Source organism: Saccopteryx leptura, chromosome 1 (genome assembly GCF_036850995.1).
Source record: "Saccopteryx leptura isolate mSacLep1 chromosome 1, mSacLep1_pri_phased_curated, whole genome shotgun sequence".
NCBI classification, from domain to species: domain Eukaryota; kingdom Metazoa; phylum Chordata; class Mammalia; order Chiroptera; family Emballonuridae; genus Saccopteryx; species Saccopteryx leptura.
In genome coordinates, this window is record NC_089503.1 from 363000241 (window position 1) to 363026742 (window position 26502).

The 26502-nt window shown below is 41.7% G+C and overlaps 1 pseudogene; it reads left to right on the forward strand.

Moving 5' to 3' along the window:
• The window catches only part of LOC136388456 (ADP-ribosylation factor-like protein 5A), a 98578-nt pseudogene extending 84536 nt beyond the window's left edge, over window positions 1-14042 (forward strand).
• The last annotated feature ends 12460 nt before the right edge of the window (window positions 14043-26502 follow it).

Below are 26502 nucleotides of genomic sequence, written 5' to 3' on the forward strand. Positions count from 1 at the left end.
TTTGGCCTCATATGTTCCTCTTAACTTGGGCTGCTCCTTTTTTCTGGCCACTGAGAGGTTCAATTTTTCAATCTGTGGCACTCTTGGTATAAAGTATGCCTCATTAGCTTGTAGGAGGTAGCTAGTCTTCATTAATTCAGTTCTCACATCATTTGCTTTGCACACAGTCATAATTAGCTTCCAAATAACTTAGGTAACTTCAATAGATTTATGACTAAAATGTAATTCTATATTTGCCTTTTTACTCCCTTTTTTCTTTTCTTTATTGGATACTCTATAAAAGTTAAAATTTAAAAGGACAAAGCTACTTTGGGGATTGATTTGATGTTAAAATATTTGGCATTCAAATGTCCTATATGAGTAATACACAGTGATTTGGGTATTCTAGTAATTTTCTTACCTTATAAACTCTGATAAAAAGGCAAAAGTTTGATTAAAAAGAAACCTGTTGAGAAATATTTTAAACTATCAATTTGAACCAATAAGCTATCCAAGTCTCACACCATTTCAGGATCCTGTGATTGTATCTTCCTACATTGAACGTGCTAGTGTTATATTTTAGATATACTGTTGTCACACAGGACGTATGCTACATCAACAAAATCAAGGCCAGGAATTGACACTAATGTTGTGGTAGACAGAAAACAAAACAATAATCACAGTAGTTTGTAGCTCCTTTCATGTAGAGATAGAATCTATTTCTCTCTCTCCTAAATCTGGACTTCACCATGAGACTTCTTCGGCCAAAGAGCCTTAGCAAACCTGAGACAGAGACATGAAGAATGCTTACGCACTGGATCATGTCCTTTCCTGTTGCTAACCCTATGGAGAAGGCTGGGTTAGCCTGCTAGAGAGTAGAAATATATGAGCAGCTGCCACTCTGTGAGTTAGAGCACCTGGAACCATCTAGACCCCAGCCTACCTGCCAGTTGACTGTGGTCACAGAAGTGAACTCAAGTGAGCTCTTCAGAGGAACTGCCCAACTGTCAACCCACAGAATTGTGAGTGAATGAGCTAACGCTGTCTTTTCAAACAATTAACTCTGAGGGTTATTTGCAACACAGTAAAACCTATTGAAATGTCAATATTTTTAAAAGCGTCAGAATAAATCTCAAAGCCTCTTTTTAATAATGACCATAATTTTAGAATTAATTAATCTATTTAAAATTTGGTTAAAATCACCAGAAACTGCCCTGTGGTATAATTTGAATGAATCCAGCAAAAAAGAAACTAAAATACAGTCTTTAACCTGACCAGTGGTGACTCAGAGGATAAACCTGGAATGCTGAGGTTGCCAGTTCAAAACCCCAGGCTTACCAGGTCAAGGCACACGCAAGAAGCAACTACTTATGAGTTGATGCTTTTCACTCCTCTTTCCACCTTTCTTTCTCTCCTCTCTCTAAAACCAATAAATAAAATCTTTAAAAATAAAATAAAATACAGTCTTTAGATACCCACTGAATAGTCAACATAATAAATATAGTAATAAATAGAGACTAAGTAAACAACCACATATGGCCACTACTTACGAGAAGTTTACTCTGCAAAACCTCACTTCTAGAGAAAAACCCATCAAGAAATCTTACCTCGCTCCATCAGTAAAAAAACAAAAGTAAGCAATGTGTTTGACATTGTGACTACATTCAATAAAGGTTCTTCTTTTTATCCATAGTGAATCTTTAGGTCTTCACAAAAGCTACTTAATCTAATTTATGCATAATTCTAACAACTTGGATCATCTGGTTTCCAAAAAAAAAAAAAAAAAATCAGATTAAGATATCAAGTTAGAAAGAAAAATGCTTGCAGACAGGTATAATGACACCAAAGAAAACAGCTGTTATTAAAAAAAATTAATAGAAAACCTTTAAAATAATGTACCAAACAAGTAAGGCATCTGACACCATTGAGAAATCTTCAGTGGTTCCCGGTGCATCACACACACAGTGCATTAGTTCATGTTTCTGTGATGACTTCCGTCTTCAAAAACCTGTTAAACTTGTTTTGAGTAAATGTTGTTTAAAAGGTCCTCACCAACAAAATTTTTTTAAAAAACAGTTCATTCAAATACAGGCAAAGAACTTGAATAGACGTTTCTACAAAGATATAAAATGGCCAATGAGCCCAGTGAAAGTCAACATCACTACCACTAGGTAAATACAAATCAAAACCACAATGAGATGCCACTACCAACCCATTAGGATGATTATTATACAAAAAGCGAAAAAATAAATATTGGCAAAGATATGGAGAAACTGGAATCCTTGTATACTGCTGGTGGGACTATAAAATGGTACCACCACTATGGAAGACAGAATGACAGTTTCTTGATAAATTAAGCATAGCATGATCCATAATTCCACTTCTGGGTATATACACAAAGTCACTGAAAGCAGGGACTCAATTAGATACTCGCACACCAATGTTGATAGCTTCATAATTCACAATAACCAAAATGTGGGCAAAACCCAACTGTCCACCAGCAGATGAACAAACAAAATGTGATCTACACATACAATTAAATATAATTCAGCTTTAAAAGGAAATGAAGTTCTGATACATGCTACAACATAGGTAAACTTTAAGAACCTTAGACTAAGAGAAATCAGACACAAAAGTACAAATATCATATGATTCCACTTATTTGAAATAACTTTGAAGTCAAATTCATAGATAAAGAAAGTAGAATGGTTGTTATAATTTAGAATTAACAGGGAGTTGCTGTTTAATAGGTACAGAGCTTCAGTTTGTGATGATGAAACTTTCTGGAGCTGGATAGTGCTGACTGTTGCATACCACTGCAAATGTACTTAATGTCCCTGAATTGTACACTCAAAACCGATAAATTATACATTTTATGTTATGTATATTTAACCACAGTATAAAAAAGATCAGGGGTCAGTTACCTGTATGCATAAAAATCACTGACAAAGGAGTACGGTAGACATAATTATTTGTAAGTTTTTATATAACTTGGATTGGAAACTCCAAGGGCAAAGGAAACTAAATGACCTCAGAAGAATGGGTGGGGAGCACGGAAAAGCATGCTGGATGAGGGGAACAGTGATCACAAAGGCACAGAGGCCAGAAAAAAACAACCACAGCACAACACGTCCTCCTTTCTGAAAGGAAAAGAATATATGAAGAGGGCTATGGGGGAATGAGGGGAAATGTTCTTGTTTTAAAAGAGCCATAGAAGTGAGGAAAGAAATTAGGACATGATATAATTTAAATATTGGTCAACGTACTCATATTTCCTTTTGTTGATGAGGGGTATGATGTGATTTTTAAGGAAAATAACCCAAGCAATATAATGCACATGAATGGAAGGCAGAAGTCCACTGTCAGAGATGCAGGCTGCAGATGATTTCTTGCTCAGTCATCCTTGCATAAGGTGATAAGAACCCAAACTAGACTTGTGGTATTAGGAAGAGAAATAAAAAAATATAAAAGACATTTCAAAAGAAAACAGTGGATTTGGAGATCTACTGGAGTTAAAAATATATTTTATTCCAAGTCATTGACAAAAGTAAGTCTAAGTAAAGAATTAAGCAATGAAGACAATATAAATATAACCCTAGAATGATGGGTAGGAATAAAACCAAAGATGAGAATTTAAAGCCAAGAACTGTATAACAAAAAGCAAGAAGATATTCTGCTAGCCATCATATCTCAGTTCCTTACACGTCAATATTAGTGCTCCTTTCATTCACCCTTTACAGATAACAAAACTGAGACTAAAAGAAAATAAATGACTTGTTCGATATCTTTCAGTCAATAAGTGTTAGAACATTCTCTCTGTTGCTTTAGTAGCGAAAGAATGCAAGTGAAATAAATCGTTTTAAGATATACTTTTGGATAAGAATAGAAATATTTCTCAGGGACACAGCCCCAAATCAGTGCAAAACAAATAAACAAACAAAAAAAAAAAAAAAAAAAAGAAAAAACAGAAGCAGTCCTGGCTGGTTGGCTCAGCAGAAGAGCATCGGCCCGGCAGGGCACACAGGAGAAGTAACCATCTGCTTCTCATCCCTTCCTATCCCTCTCTTCCCCTCATTAGAGCAAAGTTGGTCCTGGTTGCTGAGCATGGCTCTATGGCCTTGGCCTCAGGCACTAAAATAGCTCAGTTCTTGAACAACAAAGCTATGACCCAGAAGGACAGCGCATCACCTGCTAGGGGGCTTGCTGGGTGAATCCTGGTAGGTTGCCTGCAGGAGTCTGTCTCTCTGCCTCCCCACTCTCACTTAATAAAAAATAAAAATAAAAAAAAATAATAATAAAAAAAACAGAAGCATGAATCCTAAATAAATTAAATATATTAATATTGAATCACAATATCCCATAGTACACCAATAGTGTTTCCTTCCTAATCTGAAGTTTTTTGAAGTTCTTTTTCTTTCTTTTTAAGTGAGAGGAGGGAAGATGGTGAGACATACTCTGCACATGCCCCCACGGGGACCACCCAGCAAACCCCGTCTGGGGCCAATGCTTGAATCGTTCGAGCTATCCTCAGCACCTGGGGCCACACTAGAACCAATTGAGTAACTGGCTATGAGAGATGAAGAGAGAGCAAAAGAAGAGAGAGAGAGATAGGATAGGGTAGGACAGAGAAGCAGATAGTCACTTCTCATGTGTGCCCTGACTGGGGATCGAACCTGGGACATCCACATGCTGGGCTGACGCTTTATCCACTGAGCCAACCGGCCAGGGCCTTGAAGCTCTAAAGTGAGGTATGTTGAAAACCAGTCATTGCCTAGTTAATGTATCTCCAATTTTCAGCATAGCATATTAAAATAAAATGTGCTTTTATTTATTGCTATATTCTAGCCCTAAGTAAATAAAAATACAATTGCAATCCTAATTTTACTATTAAATAAATTACCTGATAATTTAGTATGTAATTCTTAAATTCTGAAACTGAGAAAGCAATCTTTCTCATTAACTATAGAGACAATTTATAGGTTATATCTTAATAATGTTGACTAATTGCTTCTGAATGACATGTTCTCCCTCGTTCCTTGTCTAATTATTAAACTCATTAATATGCACAGAGACATTTCAGAAGCTTTCTAATAAACCCAGGCTGTGGAAATAAAACTATATTAATGAATATCAGTCATATGTTGTGGTCTTTTTTATTATTATTACTAGTTGTATTTTTGTAATTAGATGCACTTTTTTTCGAAAAGGATAATCACAGTGATTTTAAAATTTCTTAGATAAAGATAATGTGACTGTCCCCAGGCCTCACCAATCTTTGGAGAAAGAAGCTGGATGTCCCAATTTCACTGGGTCACTGTCCCTACCAACACGTGGAGGAAGGACTCCAGTCCCCAAAGTATCACCTGCCCGGGTACATCTGGGAGTTTCTGAAAGAGAAAGAATAAATCTGCTCCCAACTTTTCCTTTGGGGGATTGCCTTCCTGCATGAAAAGTGCTAATCACGGCCATTGCTTCATGTGCCCTGTGAAACGTCTGTACCCATGTCAAGGTGCCAACTCTCTGAGTTCCCAAAGTAGCCAGAGTTTTGCCGATCCAAGCAGCCCAGCTCCCCTCACAAGTATCCAGCCAGTGGGGTATTTTCCACGAAAGCAGCTTCTTTGGTTGTTTCCCCTACCGTGCTCTGTCAAAACTCAAAAATCCAAATGGGCTATAACCATCATGCTCCGCTCATTGTTTATATTTCTCCCACTTTACCACCATGTGTTCCCGCAATTTAAAAAAAATGATTTCTGATATAGCCTAAAATAAAATCTCTTAGGCATATCAATGTATGCTAATAGATGTCTTTATAGGTCACCAGCACACTGGCTGGCTCAGCAATCAATAAAATGCCTTTTCTCAATTTGAGCTTAGCTAGGACCCACTTCAAATGGCTATGGACTGAAATTATTTTTATAATTTAAATGTAACAAAACAAATACTCAAACCATAAATAGATGCATAGTTACTGTATTTTTTGCTCCATAAAACGCATTTTTTTCCCCAAAAAGTGGAGAGGAAAATGCCCGTGCGTCTTATGGAGCAAAAAAATATGGTACTTTATTAAATATTTTAACACACCATTTGGTTCAGAATTTTGTTTTCTTATATTCCTCCTTAAAACCCTAGGTGTGTCTTATGGTCAGGCGTGTCTTATGGAGTGAAAAATACGCTATATAGCATGCCGATACACACCAGCATTAGGGGATTAAATATTAGTCAGAGACATTTCTTCCTCTATGTATCCATTTGTATTAACAAAAGAAAGTAAACCACTGTCTGATATCACCTGAAGGAGGGCCATTGGCTAGTTCAGGGGTAGGAACCTATGTCTCACGAGCCAGATGTGGCTCTTTTGATGGCTGCATCTGGCTTGCAGACAAATCTTTAATAAAAAAATAATAATAACGTTAAAAATATAAAACAGGCCCTGGCCAGTTGGCTCAGTGGTAGAGCATCGGCCTGGCATGCAGGAGTCCCAGGTTCGATTCCCGGCCAGGGCACACAGGAGAAGTGCCCATCTGCTTCTCCACCCCTCCCCCTCTCCTTCCTCTCTGTCTCTCTCTTCCCCTCCCGCAGCCAAGGCTCCACTGGAGCAAAGTTTGCCCGGGCGCTGAGGATGATTCTGTGGCCTCTGCCTAAGGCACTAGAATGGCTCTGATTGTGGCAGAGTGATGCCCCAAGATGGGCAGAGCATCGCCCCCTGGTGGGCATGCTGGGTGGATCCCGGTCAGGCGCATGCAGGAGTCTGTCTGACTGCCTCCCCATTTCCAGCTTCAGAAAAATACAAAAAAAAAATAAAAATAAAAATAAAACATTCTCATGTATTACAATCCGTTCATTTCCTACCGCTCAAGTTCATGGTTGCAGGTGGCTGGAGCCAATCACAGCTGTCCTCTGGGACAATGCCAAATTTTTATTGTATAATGCGTAACATACACATATCATTGTATCGCTCTCGTGGAATTACATTTTAAAATATGAAGCATTCATGGCTCTCTCAGCCAAAAAGTTTCTCGACCTCTGGGCTAGTTCAAAAGTACAGTCTGAAAGTGATGAACTGACATTTTAATAAGCCTTTATTATTCTCTGAATTTGGAATTCAATCCCTGCATTTAGTTGGTCTAATATAAACCCTCTTTTCTTGGAATTTACTTACATAGTAAATGCTTGCTACTTTGTGTGAGAATCTTGGAATTTTTGGATGTGCTTTGGGGACCAAATACAAAAAATGTCATTATCTCTTTTATAGCCTTTTTTACAAGACAAAGGCAATTTGTTTAAAATAGAGTACTTTACTATGAAGAAAATTATGAAATTATTAAAGTGAGTTGCAAATGCCTATATGCATCTATACAATCAAATAAATGCCCAAAACATAAACTTTTCAAAAAATTTTGGTGTGTGTGTATGTATAAATATGTGTACATATAAAACACACTAAAGAAAACTTCTTAATCCCAGTGAATTTGAATGTATATATATTCTATGTATGTGTGTATACATATAGTATAAATAGTATATATTTCAACAATACAGTTTATAATTCCAAAATTAAAGATAATTAGTCACTTTTTTCTCATTTGCATTAACAGGCTCAACTTTAATACATTCAAACATTTAATTTTTCACTAATTGGGTCTATTCAAGTATCTAAATGTACATTTGCTACAAAGCATTAATTATCTATCCTCCAAATGAAAACAGTTGTGGAAGTATCTGGAAAGTAATTTCTAGGAAAAAACAGAGAAGGTTATTTTTTAAATAAAAAAATCAATAAGATTCAAGATATCCATCATATAACAAAAGCAGAATCTGGGTCTATTTTATTTGTGATGTTTCAAGAAACTAAAGGGAAAAAGTATTAGAACATGTCAAATCCAAAATTCTAGAACTAAAAGGAAATGAAACTAATGCTCACGCACTCATCAAAACTGACTAAACTGCTGTATTTAAAAATAAAATGACAGTATTTTAATGGAACTCTTTATCACGGAGTTTGTTATTAGAGGTAGAAGTTGTTATACTTTAAGGAATCAGAATAGACATCAGATAACATAACAAAGTCGGTGCTTAAGAAAATCTTAAACATTAAAAAATTTTTTTAACATGTTCTAAAAATACAGATTCTGCTTAAAATCTGAAACTAAAAGAAAATATTTAGGAAAAGTATCCGAGATGTCCCACCTGTCCTTTCCCAAGAACAAGAGATGATACAGTACAGGGATGTAATAGGTACAGTTGATAAATAGGTCTAAGTCCCTCTATCACCAATAACTTCTAGAATAGGACACAAATAATTATTGCCTTTCCACATGGAAAAACAAATTAAGGTATGTCTAATGACAAAATCAATCAAAATCATGCCAATCAGTACTCCGTATCCTGAGAAAATGCGAAAGGGTGACATATTTTCCTGATGTACATCCATCCATTCACTATCATTGTCCCCATCCATACCCTTTCAATGGATAGCACTCACTTCCAAGAATTTTTCTGTTTCTGACTCTGAGCTTCCAACTTTTACAAAAGGTATTCTCTGTACCTCAGTTCTGTCCACATCATGCTCTCCATCTTCACATCCTCCCACAGCATCTCTTTCCCAGACATGGCCCTGAGATTTCTGCTGTAACCACTGGGCCAAAGCTCCCAGGGAAAGCTCACCTCTCCTTCCCTCCCCCGTTGTAACCACCCCTTGCTGCACAGGGAACAAAGCACACAGAGAAGCCTACGAGGTCCAGGTGTTCTCTTCCTTTGACTGCCTTCCTTGTGAGAAAGTCTCATGAAGAATTTGTGTGGATTAATTTCCTTATCTCAGAATCAGACTTCTGAATCATTAAAGCAGTGGTCAAAAGAACCAACCAACATTTGGTTACATGGAACTCTTCCTCCATTTCCATGATGATGTCTGAAATCAGGGTAGGAGGGAGAGGGCTTTATTTTTATAATTAAAATCAATGTGCATGTGCTCACTTTTGTAAAGCCGATTCAAAGTCAGGCAGGCCACTAGCATCTATGACAGGTACTAGAACCTTACCTCCTTATGTAGGAAAGAGTATAGGACAAGTCTCGACAGAAGTGGAAAAGGACTCAGAAACCGAGCAAACAATCCTGCAGGATTCAAAATTCTATCTATAAAACTGCATGTTACCTGGATTCTCTCTAGAAAAAGAAGATGTGTCAAGATATTTCCCAGTGCCTGACCTGTGGTGGCGCAGTGGATAAAGCGTTGACCTGGAAATGCTGAGGTCGCCGGTTCGAAACCCTGGGCTTGCCTGGTCAAGGCACATATGGGAGTTGATGCTTCCAGCTCCTCCCCCTTCTCTCTGTCTCGCTCTCCTCTCTCTCCTCCCTCTCTCTCTCTCTCTCGCTCTCTCTCTCTCTCTCTCCTCTCTAAAAATGAATAAATAAAAAATAAAAAATAATTTAAAAAAAAAAGATATTTCCCAGTGTATTCACCTGGAAATGCATACAAACTCTGAATGATTTATGAAGAGTTGATTCTATTTAGTTATTTATTTATTTTTAGGACCCCAAAGGAGCCATCCTCAGTGCCCGGGGCCACTCTTGGACCAATCCAGCCACTGGCTGAGGGAAGAAAGAAATAAAGAAGAGGGGGGAGAAAAGGAGGGGTGGGAATTAGATGGTTGCTTCTCTAATGTGCCCTGACCAGGAATAGAACCCAGGACATCCATATGTCAGGCTGATACTCTATCCACTGAGCCACTGGCCAGGGCAAGTTGTTGTTATTTTAAAACACATTTTCCTATTAAAAAAAAAAAAAGCTTGTCTTTTTAAAATAATTTACTAATCAAAACATCACCAAACTTACAGACTCTCTCTCCCTCTCTCTCTTTCTTTAATCAAGTCTTAATCTTTGTCAACTGAAAACTGGGATAGAGGTGAGAGGCGATATACAAATTAGAGTTCAGAGACAAACTGCTGTCAAATAACCCACACATAAATATTATAGTGACTGGATGAACATGTAAGTATCCTTCTGCATTGTTCATTGAGTATTGATAGTGTTTCAAATTATCAGTATATTTACTTTTTTTTTTCCTATATGGAAGACTCAACTACTTATTCTTCATATAAAAAGTGTAGTCTTTTATACATAAAATAGTCCAATAACGTCTAAATGATACTCTAAATAAAATGATTGTTTATGATTTCACCTCAGTGAGGTAAATCTAAATATTTCTTTCAGTACAGTGGTTGCTAATACGGGATGATTTTGCCCACAAGAGACATTTGACCATGTCTGGGGATATTTCTGTTTGTCAAATTTAGAAGATGATACAGCGCATACTGGGCATAGGTCAGGGATACTGCTAAACACCCCACAATGCACAGGGACAGCCCCTTTCAATGAAGAATATTCAACCCAAAATGTCCCCAGTGTTGCCTGTGAGAAGCTCTCTTCCAGAAGAGGAATGTATTCTACCTGTGAATGCTCTTTCCCCGTTAGTGCCCCATTTCCCGCCTCCTCCCAATCCATTCAGCGGTCTTCATTCGGCATGTGACCCCTCAACTGAAAGAACTTCAAAATGTATTAAGTGATTTAGAATTGGTCATTGTTTTACTAGAAAAGTAAGACAAAGTTACCCATCTCCTTCCTATTCTAATTTGAAAAAATCTCTCTGCCCCATAAATACAAAATCCACAGAAAGATTTCACACGTAGTTAATTTGATATCGCAGCGGGCACAAAAGAAGGATAGGATAGGATACACAATGAGAAGGTGAGAAAAAAATCTTGCAAAAGGATAGAGTAGCAAAATACTATTTTATTAAGCTTTTATTTATTGCCAAGTACCGTGCTGAGGGAAAAAAATACTAATAAGTAAGATACTGTCTCCTTTCTGAGCAACCCAGGCAGGCAAACGAAGACACAGTCCGGAGTGCCGTGAGCAGGCTTGCGGGTTTCCTCAGTGAGGGCGGATAAGAGAAAGCAGAGCCATCTAACAGGCTTCAGAACACTCCACACCTGTCCTCTTTGTTCCGCCCCGACTTCTGCCTCCACGATGACCGCCGCACTAGCCACTCGCTGAGAGGCCTAGGCCACCTTATTTCTCAAGAACCAAGAAGCTCAGGCTGAGAATCATTACTAGATTGAGAACACGATACGTCACGACCAAGTTTTTATTTTTATTTAAAAAGATGCCTTTGAAGTAAGAGCATAATATTTCTGAGAGCACTACAAATTTGTACTTTAAGTACAAATAGATTTTGAGATTTAAGACTGTGGTGTTTTTGCAAATATTGCTAAAAAATAAAGTGGTTGTCAAGCTTAGGTCAGTCCCAGAATCCCTTGGGGGACTTGGTGACAGTACAAAGGCCCGGGCCTTGTCCTACCTGCCAAAGTAAAAATGCACTGGACCCTTGTTAAAAAAACTACAAGAGGATTTGATTTGGGGCTACTGCAGGAAGGGAGAGAGATGTCAGTGCAGGGCTGAGCCCCGCTCTGCGGAAACACAAGTCGGGAGGGTTTCTGAGTGCTCCAATGGGGAAAAGGACTAAAGGATGTTGGAGGAAACCTGTCAGTGTGATTAGAGCATCTGTGCTGGCTAATTGTCCGTTATTGAAAGTGGGCTCCTACTCTCCCACAGACACTGGGAGACAAGGAACTTCCTTCCTTGATTACATTTCAAAGAAATGGCTCCTAGATCCTTGAGAAAGACGTGAATGTGTTGCAAAAATGGCAAGAGGCTGGGAGAAGTTTTACATCACAAAGGAGCAGAGAAAGAATTTACCTGTTGCAAGTTGCTAAAGTAAATGCTGTAAGAAAAGAGAGGTTAAGGGGCAGTTGTCTAGAAAAGGCCTGTTGGGCAGCCGCCCAAGAGGAGCTGGGGAGGATAATGGCCCCGAAGGCTAGTCTCAGACAATGTGGTGGGGATGTCCCCAAGGCAGGGAGGTAGCCTGGGCTGTGGCCTCCCACCGGGTCCTAGGAAGGGGCCAGCAGCCAGCGCTGGAGCAGTGACCCCAGAGGTGAGGCTCCAGCATGTCTTCCTCCCAGTCATCCTGAGCCCGGGGAGGCAAGGAGGCCCAGGTGGCTGGAAGGGTTCCCTGCCCGAGAATGGGAATTCTTTTCACCAGGCCATACGGAGACAGTGCAATCACCAGGAACACAAGTGATCACTGTTGGGCTGGATAATGCAGGAAAAAACTGCCATCCTTCCCCAGTTTTCTGTGAATGAAGTTCCACATAAATCCCCTACCATAGGAAGCAATGTCTGACCAGGTGGTGGCACAGTGGATAGAGTGCCAAACTGGGATGCTGAAGAAACCAGATTTAAAACCCCGAGGTCACTGGCTTAAGCACAGGCTCATAGGCATGACCCCATGGTCTCTGGCTTTAGCCCAAAGGTCACTGGCTTGAAGCCCAAGGTCACTGGCTTGATCCCAAGGTCGCTGGCTTGAGCAAGGGGTCAATCACTGTGCTGCAGCCCCCCAGTCAAGGCACATATGAGAAAGCAATCAATGACCAACTAAAGGAGCCACAACAAAGAATTGATGCTTCTCATCTCTTTCCCTTCCTGCCAGTCTGTCCATATCTGTCCCTCTCTCTGACTCTCTCGCTGTCACTGTCATAAATAAATAAATAAATAAATAAATAAATAAATAAATAAATAAAAGGTACTCATCAATTATACATGTTTCCTAATGTGGGATATAGGTGGCCAAGAACCTCTTTGTTCTTCCTGGAACACATACTATCCTAACACAGAGTTTGCAATAGTTGTGGATAGTACAGACAGAGAAAGGATTTCTGTAACTAAAGAAGAATGCTCCACAATGTTAGCCCATGAGGATCTAAGGAAATCCAGGTTGCCGATTTTTGCTAGTAAACAAGATGTTAAAGAATGCATGACTATAGCAATCTCTCAGTTTTTGAAAATAACTTTTAAAGACCACCAGTGACATCCAGGCATGCTGTGCTCTTATGGCAGGGGTCCCCAAACTTTTTACACAGGGGGCCAGTTCACTGTTCCGCAGACCATTGGAGAGCTGGACTATAAAAAAAACTATGAACAAATCCCTATGCACATTGCACATATCTTATTTTAAAGTAAAAAAAAAACAAAACGGGAACAAATACAATATTTAAAATAAAGAACAACTAAATTTAAGTCAACAAACTGACCAGTATTTCTTTTTTCTTTTTTTTTTTTTTTCCTGTATTTTTCTGAAGCCGGAAACGGGGAGAGACAGTCAGACAGACTCCCGCATGCGCCCAACCGGGATCCACCTGGCACGCCCACCAGGGGGCGACGCTCTGCCCACCAGGGGGTGATGCTCTGCCCCTCCGGGGCGTCGCTCTGTTGCGACCAGAGCCACTCTAGCGCCTGGGGCAGAGGCCGAGGAGCCATCTCCAGCGCCCGGTCCATCTTTGCTCCAGTGGAGCCTCGGCTGCGGGAGAGGAAGAGAGAGACAGAGAGGAAGGAGAGGGGTAGGGGTGGAGAAGCAGATGGGCGCTTCTCCTGTGTGCCCTGGCCGGTTATCGAACCCGGGACTTTTGCACGCCAGGCTAACGCTCTACCACTGAGTCAACCGGCCAGGGCCCCTGACCAGTATTTCAATGGGAACTATGGGCCTGCTTTTGGCTAATGAGATGGTCAATGTTCAGTTCCATATTTGTCACTGCTAGCCACAATAAGTGATGTGACGCACTTCTGGAGCTGTGACGCGTGCATCCCGCATCACCGGGAATAGTACTGTACGTAAGCAACGCCATGCTTTGCGGCACCACCACATACAGTACTCTAGGAGCACAGGATGCATCCTGTGCTCCTCTCACTGACCACCAATGAAAGAGGTGCCCCTTCCGGAAGTGCGGCGGGGGCCGGATAAATGGCCTCAGGGGGCCGCATGCAGCCCGTGGGCCATAGTTTGGGGACCCCGTCTTATGGTGAGGGACTATGCCAAGGACTTGAATGGATGATGTCACTTTTAAGATTAGATGATCTCTACTGTCCTCTTCTCAGAGACTTTGTACAAAGTGCAGGGCTTTTCCCAAAAGCTGCAAAAACTAGTGGTTCAGCTATATTTATAGTAAACTGATTTTAACTTTTTCTATAAGAAGAATAATTAAGACCACTTATATAAAGATGAAGATGAAGTCTCACCTTTCAATTGTTTTCTCATTATTTTCTTCCAAAGCAAGGTCTTCAAGCTGTGATTGGCATTTTTCTCACAACAAATCCTTTCAGGACATTATACGGCAGCCTATGGTACACACAAAGGGAGAGGAAGACATTTTTAACTGCAATTGCTTTATTATCAGTATAACCCTCTTTAGTTGAATGTTGTTCCCTTCTTGTTCCATTAAGTCAAAATAAAAATCAGCACAGATATTTAGTTTCCAATATTTTAAAATGTAATGTTACTTATGAAAAGTATTTTGCACAAGATTGTGTATGTATTGTGTTTATACTTCAAGTTCAAGTTAATGGCTTTGATTTATGTTCTAAAGAAAAGTGAATAGCCTTGACCTGGTGGTTCTGTGGATGAAGCATCAACTCAGCGCACCAGAGGTGTCGGCTTCAACCCTTGGCCAGGGCAGTACAGAAGCAACCAATGAGTACACAACTGAATGGAACAAGTTGATGTTTCTCTCTCTCTCTCTCTACCCACTTCCTCTCAAATCAATGTGAAAATTTAAAAAAAAAAAAAAGGAAAAGCGAATAATAAAAATTTGTTATATTCTTAATTATAAGCATAATGAGATGAGTACTGGCATTGGTTTGTATTAACCATCCCCAAATCATTGAGCTGCTAGGAAGGAAGGAAGGAAGGAAGGAAGGAAGGAAGGAAGGAAGGAAGGAAGGGGGAGAGAAAGGGAGGGAGGGAGGAAAGAAAGAGTTTGAAAAGAAAAGGGAAAAGTCTGTTTAATATTTAGTCAAGCTAAGACTGGCTTGAGCATACCTCAATGAGTTTTATTAGTTTTCCAGGTAAATATCTAATAGCTACTCAAATTTGAAACCACTACTTTGAAATACTTAGAAAAACTCTCAAAACTGCCCCCAAACTAAATTAAATGGAATGTTGGCAAAGTAACGTAATCATATCCATTTGACTTTTTGAATTCTGTCACCATTTGTGACAGGAAAATAAGTGTAACTTTTATATGTACTTTAAAAAAAAGAAAAATAGAACTCAAATGTAGGGTTTCCAGATAAAATATAGGACACATGGCACATACTTGTTTTCTGAAATTCAAATTTAACTGGGCATCATGAATCATTATTTGCTAAATCTGGCCGCCCTATGATGGAGATTGTGACAATGCTCTTTCTAATGGCACACACTAAATTCCTAGTTAAACATATCATAGCTATTTCATGGAGAAGAATTTATTTTTAATGTGTCAAGACTGGAGTCTTTAGCCTGTAAGCACAGAAATCTTTTAGGACCTCCCATTTCCTGAACATCCATTCTCCACAATTCAGCTGGTTTAACAATGCAGCCTCCCATGTGCCTGTGCCAGGTGTCTCTCCCTGCCGCTGTGTGTGAGGCGACCCCCTGCTGCCTGGGGTACCTTGATTTGCAGAAGCCACTTACTAACTTTTAAATGTGAGGAGCTCAGCAGGTTGAAACATAAACATTTTTTTTCAACCAGGTTCAAAGAACATGAACAATCTACAAAGGACATAATCAAATGCCTTCAAAATTACCAAGCCAGAGGTTCCAGACCCCACCTGATTGCGGTTTTGTGACTATTTTATCTGCTTGGCTTCATTATCAAAGGCATCTGTTGTTATCCTGTAATGACAAAAGTGGGCCTACACGACAATTTAACATAAAAGCCATTTATTTCAATTGTATCCTTTAAAAAAAAACAAAAAACTGCCAGGTAATTAACTTCACAGCAGTTTTGTTAGCCAAGTAATACTACAGACAAAATGAAACACTCATTAATAACTGACCATGAAAACGGTAGTTAACTAGTGTTGAGCTAATATAATCACTAACAGAAGATAGAGCAGAATGACGGTGATGTGCTGGAAAATAGAACCTATTACAAAGGAGCCACAGCTCCAAAGGGCTAAACTGTGAAGAAAGAAAGTGGACGATCAAAAACAAATGGTAAAAGCATTACTTACAATCCCTGTATTTTCATATATTTGTGGGCTGAACAATGTGTTCCATTCTTCAAAGCAAAACACAAATTCCCCTTTAAAAGACACTGCCTCAGAAGAAGACCCAAATGTGAGAACACACAAACGTGATAAATAACCAAAAGCCCATCAAAGCTGTAAAGTACCCAATTAAACCGGTGATAATGGTGCATCAAAGCAAGCACTTGATTTCCACTTGAAGGCCTGTGTCTTGTCCATTTTACTGGCCTTTAACTAAATGTTGACAATGAGTCTAATTTCCACTTACAGTGTGACTATTGTTCTATTCACTATACACAAGCTTCTAATTAACTTCGGCCAAAATGTTTTGAGTTCAAAGGAATCCTTAAATAAATAAAAGCTTTCATCTGTAACAGTGATATCTTGAGTCTCTCTGACCCTTCTTCTTTGGGGCGGCATTGTTCCCATGACCTTCCATTCAGGCTAATAGCTCTGGCCTTACAGGTGCTAATTATCAGAGGAATTCTGCTGGGGTCTTGAGTTTTTAGAAATAAACAGCCCCTCCCATTTCCCTTTCCTTGATTTAAAGGAAGCCTGAACGTTGGCCTTGCTGAAGATAAATTTGAGGACCATCAACCTTCTCCCCTTCTTCTCCAGCTGACACCTTCTGGATCAATAAACCTTTCCTAACTCCAAACTCTAACGTTTTGAATTTTGGCCCTTGTGAAGCCACAGGCACACAACTTTTGAACCGCTAATACCATTCAAAACACGTGCAATTTCTTTCATGCAGAAAACTAAAGCAAAGAAAATAATTTCCTCTCCCTCAAATGAAGGTGTATCTCAACTTCAGTACCTAGGTTACCATGCATTCTGAGCAAAACTATAAAGAATGGGGAGAGACTAACCTTATACTAAAAAGATCATCTTTTAGCTGTTACACTAGTATGTTGTTAAAATGATGTGTGCTATATTGCTTTGATCTAAAGATTACTAAATATCATCAAGTCTTTCCTCCCGATAATTGCCTGAGTATAAATAATTAAACTTTTATTATTTTTGTATGTGTAATCGGGAGACCTGTTAAGCCTAATCCGGAGGGACTCTAAACATTGAAGACACAAACAAAGTCCCTCGATTACACATCAAAGCTTTGTTGTCTAGCTTGGCCAAGCGGCAGCAACTCCGACAGAGGTCTGAGGGAGAGCACGCCGGCCCTTTGTTCTACTTAGTTTTTATAGTTTTGTAAGTGGGAAGTACAGAAGCAAAAATTGTAATTAGGAGCCCCTTACCACTATTGGTTATAGTCATATGTCCTTTAACATGATAGGACCATGTTCAATTTGCAAGCCATACATCATTTTGGAGAAAACAAAATTTACAAGTCAACACAATGGTAGAAAGATATCTTTTTACATATTAAAAGGCATTCCTATATTATCTAGTGTTTATCTATCATCTTTCTGTCCAGAGTCACACGTGTTAACCACACGCATTTACATAGGACAGGTAGTTTCTGTGGGGACAAATGCCCGCAAATGGCTCATTGCTATAAGAAAAGGTTTATTTTGGCTTTTCTTTCCCTCTACCTGGCTAGCCATTCACCCCTTTCCCCACAGGCGTGGTTGAATGTCTGGGAATCCATGTTTTCCTCCCCTTTGCATTTACAATACAATGCCAAGGGCCATCCTGGTCATGCCAATCACACAGTACAGAGACTATTTATCACAATTTCTCTGCACACCTTAACGCAAATTAATAAAATGTTCTTCAAGCCTCCCAAAATATTACTATTAATTCTGTAGCTTTTGGTACTTTACAACACCTGCGGGTGAGGTGGCGCAGTGGCTCCTCAGACCAGACACTGAGCCTGCTGCTACACTGCTACAAAGCTCCAAAATAGAAAATAGGTTTCCATTGTTTGTTAATCTATTCAAAACAGCAGACCACATAATATCCCTGGGAATTATTTTTAATAAGTTCTTAAAAAGGAAAATGTAGTAATATTGTAAAAAATACATAGGGCAAAGATATAGTCATAAACAAAAATCTTAATTGCAAAAGACTTGTGGCACCTATAGTAACATTAGAACATCAGTAATCTGTTTTTGAACTGGTCCAGAATTTCTGGTGCAATTCAAAAATAATTACTAATGTGCTTTTTTAAATTATTATTATTTATATTTAGAGAGAGGAGGGAGAGAGAGAGAAATGATTTGTTGTTACACTTATTTATGCATTCACTTGTTGATTCTTGTATGTGCCTCCTGACCAGGAATAGAACTCACAATCTTGCTGCATCAGGACAATGCTCAAACCAACCAAATTACCTGGCCAGTGCCACTAAAAACTTGCTGTTTTCAAAGCCATAAGCCATAACATTCACTATGAAAACATGGGGCTTAAAATTTGAGAAGAGAAATGCTGATGTTTTTTCTTTATGTTCTCATTCAAAGACAAGCAGCTCTCTGGATCTATAAGACGTAGGTAGGTTTGGTCTATTACACAAAGAACCAAGGTAGGAGGAAAAAAAGGAAAAATTGGCAAAGAGAAATGAGTACTTACCTGCCTCATATCAAATTAATACACAAAAAAACTATTATTTTCTGACTCAGTGTTGGGTAAATACGTACTAACAAAGGTTTTTTAAGTTTGCTGCCTGTAAAGCCAGGAGCCATGGCCAGGGCTACTATTACAGCCGCCACCTGGCCCATGCAGGTTCGCATTGGATTCGGACAGTCGGTAAAGAAACAACGGAGCCAAAAACTGGTGGGCCATAGTCTTTAATTCTAGCTTGCACCCGGCGGGCAAGTAAAAAATACACACTGGGCTCCAAAACCCAGTCACATTCAGTGCTCACAAAGCTACTGATTTATCCGAGTTTCCTAGAATCAAAGGTTTCTAGCTCACCAGCCTTATTCTCCTCAGTTCCCCATTTCCTTCTTTATCCCAGATACAAACTCTATACAAACTGGCATCTCACTCAGCACTCCACCATCTTAGCTGCTTCTCCTGGCCTCCTCCACGTGGCCTTCTTCTGCTGCTGGCTCTACTCTCTCCTCTAATGATAATTTCAGGAACCAAGAGGGCAAACTCTCATTCTGTCCCCATTTTATAGTGTAGAAATCCAAACCCTTAATCCAATATACATAACAGGGAAGTCTCTAATACAAAGTCACTTCTCTGAGGCATGATAGGATTGTACCACCTCACACCAAAAAGGGTGGGACAGGCTTAATCCCAAAACCAAGGCTACAAGGATTCTGCTTGCCCCTAGCCCACCCCAACACACATTAATATCACCTGGGCGACTGCCTCCTCGTGTTATCTTTAACAAAGTGAGCATAATACATTTTATCCGCCCAACACTGCCATATATTTTGCATTGACCTTGGCAGTGCCATATGTATGCAATCTGTGAAAGGCTGGATGTGTATGCAGTCTGTGAAAGGTTGGATGTGTATGCAGTCTGTGAAAGGTGGGACATGTATGCAGTCTGTGAAAGGTTGGATGTGTATGCAGTCTGTGAAAGGTGGGACGTGTATGCAGTCTGTGAAAGGTTGGACGTGTATGCAGTCTGTGAAAGGTTGGACGTGTATGCAGTCTGTGAAAGGTGGGACGTGTATGCAGTCTGTGAAAGGTTGGACGGGTATGCAGTCTGTGAAAGGTTGGACGGGTATGCAGTCTGTGAAAGGTTGGACGGGTATGCAGTCTGTGAAAGGTGGGATGTGTATGCAGTCTGTGAAAGGCTGGACGGGTATGCAGTCTGTGAAAGGTTGGACGGGTATGCAGTCTGTGAAAGGTTGGACGGGTATGCAGTCTGTGAAAGGTGGGACGTGTATGCAGTCTGTGAAAGGTTGGACGTGTATGCAGTCTGTGAAAGGTGGGACGTGTATGCAGTCTGTGAAAGGTTGGACGTGTATGCAGTCTGTGAAAGGTTGGATGTGTATGCAGTCTGTGAAAGGTGGGACGTGTATGCAGTCTGTGAAAGGTTGGACGTGTATGCAGTCTGTGAAAGGTTGGACGGGTATGCAGTCTGTGAAAGGTTGGATGGGTATGCAGTCTGTGAAAGGTTGGACGGGTATGCAGTCTGTGAAAGGTGGGACGTGTATGCAGTCTGTGAAAGGTTGGACGTGTATGCAGTCTGTGAAAGGTGGGACGTGTATGCAGTCTGTGAAAGGTGGGACGTGTATGCAGTCTGTGAAAGGTTGGACGTGTATGCAGTCTGTGAAAGGTTGGACGGGTATGCAGTCTGTGAAAGGTGGGATGTGTATGCAGTCTGTGAAAGGCTGGATGTGTATGCAGTCTGTGAAAGGTTGGACGGGTATGCAGTCTGTGAAAGGTTGGACGGGTATGCAGTCTGTGAAAGGTGGGATGTGTATGCAGTCTGTGAAAGGCTGGATGTGTATGCAGTCTGTGAAAGGTTGGACGGGTATGCAGTCTGTGAAAGGTTGGACGTGTATGCAGTCTGTGAAAGGTTGGACGGGTATGCAGTCTGTGAAAGGTTGGACGTGTATGCAGTCTGTGAAAGGTGGGATGTGTATGCAGTCTATGAAAGGTTGGGTGGGTATGCAGTCTGTGAAAGGTTGGACATGTATGCAGTCTGTGAATGACTGCAGTGCTTGACCTCTGGGCTGCAGATTGCTAATTGCGATTACATTCCTGCTTGGGAGGGGCCACTGTATTGCTTATGTTTGCTGGAGAAGGGATTTTTTCTCCAGCCTGGGTTTTGCAGGAAGAGAAGGAGTATGCAGATGTGGAACCTGAGCTGAGGGGCTTTGGGAACTCCTCAGAGATTGGTGGGGGCCTTTGATTCCAGGAGAAACAGGAAAAGATTCTCTAGGTTGTGGAACCAGAGACTGCGTCAGGGCTTTGGGAGCTCTGAATGAGAGGGAAGCAGTCTTCCCTGCCTGTTTGCTCATCCGCTGGTATAAGACTTTAAATAAACGGAATGGCCCACTGTAAAGCCAGTAACCATGACCACCATCACAGCCGCCTGGCCCATGCAAGGTTCCTTGGGCAGATAAAATATATTATGCTCACTTTGTTAAAGATGGTGCTGCCCATGTGGAAGCCCATCACCCAGGTGATTGCTTGGGATGGGTGTGATTATGTTAATATGTGTTGTGGGAGGGCTTTCGTGCAAAAACGGTTTTAAAAGGAAGAGAGATTACGTTGTTCCAGGAGAAGAGTGTTGGGCAGATAAAATGTATTATGCTCACTTTGTTAAAAAATGTCGCTGCCCACGTGAGGCCATCACCCAGGTGATATTAGTGTGTGTTGGGGTGGGCTAAAGGCAGGCAGAATCCTTGTAGCCTGGGGCTTGGTTTTGGGATTAAGCCTTTCCTACCCTTTTTTGATGTGGGGCAGTACAATCCATTCATGCCTCAGAGAAGTGACTTTGTATTAGAGACTTCCCTATTTTGTATATTGGATTAAGGGTTTGGATTTCTACACTATAAAATGGGGATGGAACAGGAGCTTGTGCTCTTGGTTCCTGAGATTAGCATTAGAGGAGACAGCAGAGAGCAGAGAGAGGCCACGTGGAGGAGGCCAGGAGAACCAGCCAAGATGGCAGAGTGTTGAGTGAGATGCTAGTTTGTGTAGAGAGAAGGAAGGAGATGGGGAGCTGAGGAGAATAAGTCTGGTGAGCTAGAAACCTTTGATTCTAGGAAACTCGGATAAATCAGTAGCTTTGTGAGCACTGAATGTGATTGGGTTTTGGAGCCCAGTGTGTATTTTTTACTTGCCCACCGGGTGCAAACTAGGATTAAAGATAATGGCCCATCAGTTCTTGGCTCCGTTGTTTCTTTACCGACTGTCCGAATCCAATGCGAACCTGCATGGGCCAGGAGGCTGCTGTGATGGTGGCCCTGGCCGTGCCTCCTGGCTTTACATTTGCTGGAGGAGGAGGCCAACCAGGTGTTCGAGATTCGCCTGGAAATGGAGCAAACGCTGGAGAAGGATTCAGAGGTTCGTGAGTTGCAGCTTGCCCTGGATGTTGCGGAGAGCCAGCAGCGGCAGGAGGCTGGGGCTGAGGCTGAAGCTGAGGCCGGGTCCGGAGCTGCAAGTTCTGCCGAGCAGAAGGTGGCGGCAGCCCGGGGCTTGAGCCTGGCAGCAGGAGCTAGTGTTTTCAGTTCCTCTTTGGAGGATGAGAATTGGGCTGGAGTTGTGATTTGCCGTCTCCAGAGGATGGAAGCCCAGCTGGAAGGAGCACCTACTACGGCCCTGGTAGGTCTGCGATTTTGGGACACAGGGCTGGACACACTCTCCAGAGCAGAGATGGAAATGCTGACTGCCATTGCCACGTGCCCCTCTTTGGGACAGTGTAAGACCTGCCAGGATGGCAGGGATGAGGGGGGTGGCTGACGCCCTATGTGCGTGGACTGATTTCCTGGACTACGACCAGAGTGGGCATTGACTCCTTTGTTGGATGGACTTACGGATTACGGATTTTGGACAATGTGAAATACCCTGATGGGGGTGGGGGGGTGGCTTTGCTGAAAGCACTCCCCTGCCCTGGGAAGCTTCTCCCATGGCTAGAAAGAAGGCCGAGGACATTTTGCGCTTTGGGCAAAGTGCTCAGAGACTGGTGAAGTGTACCTTTGTGATTGTTGAAACTCTATGATTTGTCATATTGTAATTTGTGTAATGTGCCTAATTTCCTTGCACAGGGATGCCAGTGATGTAGATTGTGGGTAGTAAAGTGAGCATAGGGGTGGATTGTTGGGCAGATAAAATGTATTATGCTCACTTTGTTAAAAATGTCGCTGCCCACGTGAGGCCGTCACCCAGGTGATATTAATGTGTGTTGAGAATCCTTGTAGCCTGGGGCTTGGTTTTGGGATTAAGCCTTTCCCACCCTTTTTGATGTGGGGTGGTACAATCCAATCATGCCTCAGAGAAGTGACTTTGTATTAGGGACTTCCCTACTTTGTATATTGGATTAGAGGTTGTGAAGCTACAATATAAAGTGGGGGCAGAACAGGAGTTGGCTCTCTTGGTTCCTGAGGTTAGCATGAGAGAGCAGAGAGAGTAGAGCCAGCAGCGGAAGGAGGCCATGTGGAGGAGGCTAGGAAAAGCAACCAAGATGGCGGAGTGCTGAGTGAGATGCCAGTTTGTACAGAGTTTGTATCTGGGATAAGGAAGGAGATGGGGAACTGAGGAGAATAAGGCTGGTGAGCTAGAAACCTTTGATTCTAGGAAACTCGGATAAGTCAGTAGCTTTGTGAGCACTGAATGTGATTGGGTTTTGGAGCCCAGTGTGTGTTTTTACTTGCCCGCCGGGTGCAAGCTAGGGTTAAAGACTATGGCCCACCAGTTTGTGGCTCCGTTGTTTCTTTACCGACTGTCCGAATCCAATGCAAACCTGCATGGGCCGGGCGGCTGCCGTGATGGTGGCCCTGGCCTTGGCTTCTGGCTTTACAAAGAGTGATTATGTTCTAGAAGGAGCCCATGCTGGAGGAGAACAGAGAAAGGCCACCTGGAGGAGGCGAGGAGAGGAAGTCAAGATGGCAGAGTGCTGAAGGAGAAGCCAGTTTGTGCTGAGTTTGTGCAGAGAGAAAGAGATGGGAAACAGAGGTGAATGAGGCTGGTGAGCTAGAAACCTTTGATTCTAGGAAACTCGGATAAGTCAGTGGCTTTAAGAGCCCTGAATGGAAAAGGAGGTGTCTTCCTACTGTGTGTATTGCTTGCCTGCCAGGTACAAGCTAAGATTAAAGCTGATAGCCCACCAGTTTTTAGCTCCATTGTTTCATTACTGTCTGTCCGAATCTAAAGCAAACCTGCATGGGCCAGGCAGCTGTGATGGTGGCCATGGCTACTGGCTTTACAAGGTTCAAATTTGATTCAGACAGACGGTAATGAAACAACAGAGCCAAGAACTGATGGGCCATTAGCTTTAATCCTAGCTCATACCCGGCAGGTGAGAAATATACACAGTGAGAAAACACTTCCCTTTTTATTCAGGGCTCCCAAAGCCACTGACTTATCTGAGTTTCCAAGAATCAAAGATTTCTACCTCACCAGCCTTATTCACCTCTGTTCCCTGTAAGGTCGGTGGATAATGGGGGATGGTCACGTGGGGAACTCAGACTCGCGAACTTTGACTAGGACCACCCACAACCAAGCGCGCCAAAAGAGGCTTCACTGGAACCATTTGGAAAAAAGCAACCATCTACCAGCCAGTGGGATTTCACCACATCATGTTAGCTCGACTTCCCTAGAGGGACCCCTTTAAATATCTCCCATGTGGTTTAATCCTTGTGACTTCCTTGGCCTCCATCTTACCTCGGGGCCAGAGAACCTTGCTGGGCGGGATGCGTGCTCTGTACTCAATAAAGCCATTTATTATTCCACACTTTGTGGCTCCAGCCTCTTCTTTCCTTCTTGGCGGGGAAAAATACCTTACATTCCCCATCTCCTTTTCTCTGCACAAGCTCTGCACTAACTGGCTTCTCCTTCAACGCTCTGCCATCTTGGCTGCTTCTCCTCTCCTCTATGTGGCCTTTCTCTGCTCTCCTCTCTAATGCTAATCTCAGGAACCAAGAGAGAGCAAGCTCCTGGTCTGTCCCATTTTATAGTGTAGAAATCAAAACCTTTAATCTAATATACAAATAAGAAAGTCTTTGATACAAAGTCACTTATCTGAGGCAAAATGGAATTTCTTATGAGAGTGCACCACCCTACATCAAAAGGATGGGAAAGGCTTAGTCTTAAAACTAAGCCTTAGGCTATAATCCTGCCTGCTCACAGCCTGTCCCTCACACCCAATGCAACTATAAGCAAGCAAACATATATATCATATTTGCAAACTTACTTGACCTACACCCACGATTTTTTGGCTCCACTGTTTCTTTCTTTTTTTATTTTTAGAAGTATGGCATGAGAGAATGTATTATTTTATTTATTTATTTATTTATTTTATTTTATTGGTGACAGAGACAGAGAGTCAGAGAGAGAGATAGATAGGGACAGACAGACAGGAAAGGAGACAGATGAGAAGCATCAATTCTTCATTGCAGCACTGTAAGGCCAGGAGCCACTATTGTGGCCATTCACATGCAGGTTCGCATTGAATTCAGGAAGATGGTAAAGAAATGGTGGAGTCAGAGGATGGTGGGTGTTGGTCAAATAAGTTTGTAAATATGATATATATGTTTGCTCGCTTGTGACTTATATTGGGTGTGGGGGACAGGTGATAAGCAGGCCAGGTCGTTGTAGCCTAAGGTTTGGTTTTAGGACTAAGCTTTTCCCCACACCCTTGACTGATTGTATGATCTGGGTGGTGCACTCTCATGAGGAATCCAATTATGCCTTGGATAAGTGACTTTGTATCAGAGACTTCCTTGTTTGTATATTGGATTAAGGGATTTTGGTTTTCTACACTATAAAGTGGGACAGACCAGGAGCTGGCTCACTCAGTTCCTGCTATCATGATTGCAGGGGCTTCCCTGATCCCTTGCCCTTCATGGGAAAAGCTGGTTTTCTGCTTTTCCCTTGTCTTCTTTTGTGGTTTGCCTGTCTTGGTGAGACACCAATAAATAGGATGGCCCACCATCCTCTGACTCCGCCGTTTCTTTACCATCTGCCCGAATCCAATGGGAACCTGCATGGGCCAGGTGGCTGCTTTGATAGTGATAGCCATGGCTCCTGGCCTTACAGTGGGTATAAAGCCAGTAGCCACAGCCACCATCACAGCCACCTGGCTCATGCAGGTTCAGATTTGATTCGGACAGAGAGTAATGAAACAACAGAGCCAAGAACTGATGAGCCATTAGCTTTAATCCTACCTTGCACCCGGCAGGCAAGAAATACACAGAGTAGGAAAACACTTCCCTTTCCAGTCAGGGCTCCCAAAGCCACTGACTTATCTGAGTTTCCAAGAATCAAAGATTTCTACCTCACCAGCCTTATTCACCTCTGTTTCCTATCTCTTTCTCTCTGCACAAACTCTGCACTAACTGGATTCTTCCTCAGCACTCCACCATCTTGGCTGCTTCTCCTCTCCTCCACACAGCCTTTCTCTGCTCTCCTCTCTGATGATAATCTCAGGAAACAAGAGAGAGCAAGCTCCCAGTCTGCCACATTTTATAGTGTAAAAGTCAAAACCTTTAATCCAGTGGTCCCCAACCCCTGGGCCACAGACCGGTACCAGTCCATGAGCCATTTGGTACCAGTCCACAGAGAAAGAATAAATAACTTACATTATTTCCATTTTATTTATATTTAAGTCTGAATGATGTTTTATTTTTTAAAAATGACCACATTCCCTCTGTTACATCCATCTAAGACTCAGTCTTGACGCTTGTCTTGGTGTAAAGCCAGTAGGCATGGCCAGGGCCACCATCACAGCAGCCCGGCCCATGCAGGTTCGCATTGGATTCGGACAGTCGGTAAAGAAACAGTGGAGCCAAAAACTGATGGGCCATAGTCTTTAATTC